The following is a 2,747-nucleotide window of genomic DNA, read 5'->3' on the forward strand; positions in this document are numbered from 1 at the left end:
GTTATGAGAAACCAAGCATTGTCTCAGTGAAACACACCAAGTACGGTGTTCCTGAAGGGGGTTTAAATCGTAGAAGGCGCGACTTTCCTCGAACGTGGAGACGTGGCATACCGACAGCTCCATTTTCGAGGGAAAAAATTGAACACAACTAAATTTTAAGATACGCTTATCTCCATGATCCTCCAGGAGGTCATGCAAGAGACCTCGCGCGTGAAGATGTACTCCGTCGGATTTTATCGGTAGGATCCCGTTTGCTGCTTTTTTATAGAACACGTGCTCATGAAATGAAGCCTCTCTCAGATCACCTGTACTGAAAAACAATTGAAAAATGTCTAAAGTTTCTACAATTTGAACGCCCAATCCATCGGTGTAAGGGCTTATAAGTTCGTCGATTTTAGAGATTTCGGACCACTTGTCATGGAATCTTGGAATTGGTGGAAGTTTCATAATTCTAACATTAGGAAACAAATTGCGACAAATATATTTTGTTCATTTTCGTTTATCGCGCTAATTGCCAGTTAGCAGTACTATACAAAAGATTGCTCCTTGCATCCTACATTTTCACATGTTTTTCGTGTTAAAACCGAATGATTGGAATGATATAGCTCCTGATTTCACCCTGCTCCTTTCGGTCAACATTGCAACATTCTATCCCGGTCCATGTGCACAGAGCACGTGAGCCAAACGTGAGCTTTTGATAAGAATTTTCGGAATTTTAAGCAGCCTCCCGTTGGGTTCAGATGGCTGAAAAGACGGACTGGCGTTTCAAAAAGCAGAGTTTGACTGAAAGGCTGCGTTATATTTTCGAATAAACGTATTCAAATTTAAATTTCATTGTTGGCAAATATTTAAATACCAAACTTGCCGCCAATAAGTTAATATTAGCAGCAGGAAGTGAGTTGTTTCACAAAATGTTTGTTGATAACATTGGAATACTAACTGTCATTGAAGTACCCGACGTGGAGGTTCCATAGTCTTTGAAGCATTCATCCGGTTTCTGTACACCGATGAAGCCGTTTTAAAGCAGGAAATAGCTTTCCCCTTATTGTCGGAGTCTGCTTATCGACGCGGTCGAGTGAGGACGTGGGCTCCGTGAGCCGTGCTACATCGACGCGCTGTCAAGTCTCTTTCATGCCGTGTTTCTGAGTTTTTTCCTTGTGTGAAATGGATCCAAATTCTCCGGGAATAAACTTTGTGAAGTGTGCTCATGAGCAAATTGCTCATCTTTGCAATCTTTGTGACATTAAAAGATCTAACTTTTTCACCAAAAAATTCTGGTGCTCGCACAGAATTTTATTTCAGCAGTGCGGTACTTGCACTAACCTTCCAGTGTTCCCTCCCCCTTCAAGTGCTTTTCCACCCTTAGGAGATAGCAAAAAGGGTAAACAAACTATCAATGTTCGCGCTGTAGGACCTCTTCCCTCTCAGAAAAGTGTGAAAAAAGTGGCTTCCCAAAAAAGTGTCACACTATTACAGTGTGAGCACAAACAGTCGGCTCATCTCTGCAAAAAATGCAGTGTTAAGGCAGCTATTGACTGCAAGTGTATACACAAAAAATACCCCTTCAAGTGCTCTATGTGCAAAGGCTTGCCCTATAGCCCTGATGACCTCGATACACCCGAAGCTTTTACTGATTCTGACACTGACGAAGGGTCAACTGATCCAGAAGTAGAATCCATGGATTTACAACCCATCATTTCAGATACCCAGTCTTCGGAGTTTCAAGGTGTTAAAACAGATAACGACAGCTTCCAGGTTGTCACCCGCCACAAGAGAAGGAAATCTCACTCGTCCTTAACCAACTCTCCATCTAAGGCTCCGTCCAAGAAGGCTATCTCTGCAAATAGGCCACCAGTACCTGCGCTTAATTTAAGTTCTAAATTTAATATTATTCAATCCGATAAGTCAGTAGAACCATTGTTAACCCCCCCTCCCATTTTCATTTCTCAAAATCCAAACCCCTTCACCTTTAAAGCAGAAGTAGTAGATAAAATATCTAAAAATGCAAAACTCAAATTCATTATAGAACCCAGTTTAAAATAATTTTAGAAAAAATCGATGAATATCGTTCTCTCACTAAGGTCCTCAAGGACAAAAAAATAGCATACTTCACCTACCAAATTAAAGAAGAAAAAGTTACTAGAGTTGTATGCAGGGGTATAGACGCTATTAGTGCCACGTCACAGTCGGTATCGATTGTATCGAACTGGATCCAAACAATCAAACATAACCTCATCTTGACACCTCCCTCCCAGAATTTCACTGTCAAAAGCCAAGAAACTGGAGTGGCATAGGAGTGGCCTAAATCATGGTGGCCCTCGTGGGTATTTTCACCTTTCTGAAACTGCTTTATCCCGTCAACTTAAGAATGCGGGAACGTTCCGCGATTAAAAGAGCTGTCTCTAACACAACTTTTTTCTCAAACTGGGCGAATTATCTCTGAAATTCTTTAGTTTCATATTGAATAGTAAGGTTATGTTTGATTGTTTGGATCCAGTTCGATACAATCGATACCGACTGTGACGTGGCACTAATAGAGTCTATCCCTACGGATTATCCTCAAGCTGAGGAAACGATACGTTCCTGTCTTGAGGAGAAATACAAGATACCCGTCAAAAATGTGACTAGCATGCTCAAATTTACAGATAAATCTCCTCTTCCATTGCATTATGTAGACTTACTTCCTTTTTCAGGCTCTAACGAAATGATTTGGCAGGTTAAGGAAATCTCCAATCTAATGGGCCTGT

Source organism: Bemisia tabaci, chromosome 3 (assembly GCF_918797505.1).
Source record: "Bemisia tabaci chromosome 3, PGI_BMITA_v3".
NCBI lineage: Eukaryota > Metazoa > Arthropoda > Insecta > Hemiptera > Aleyrodidae > Bemisia > Bemisia tabaci.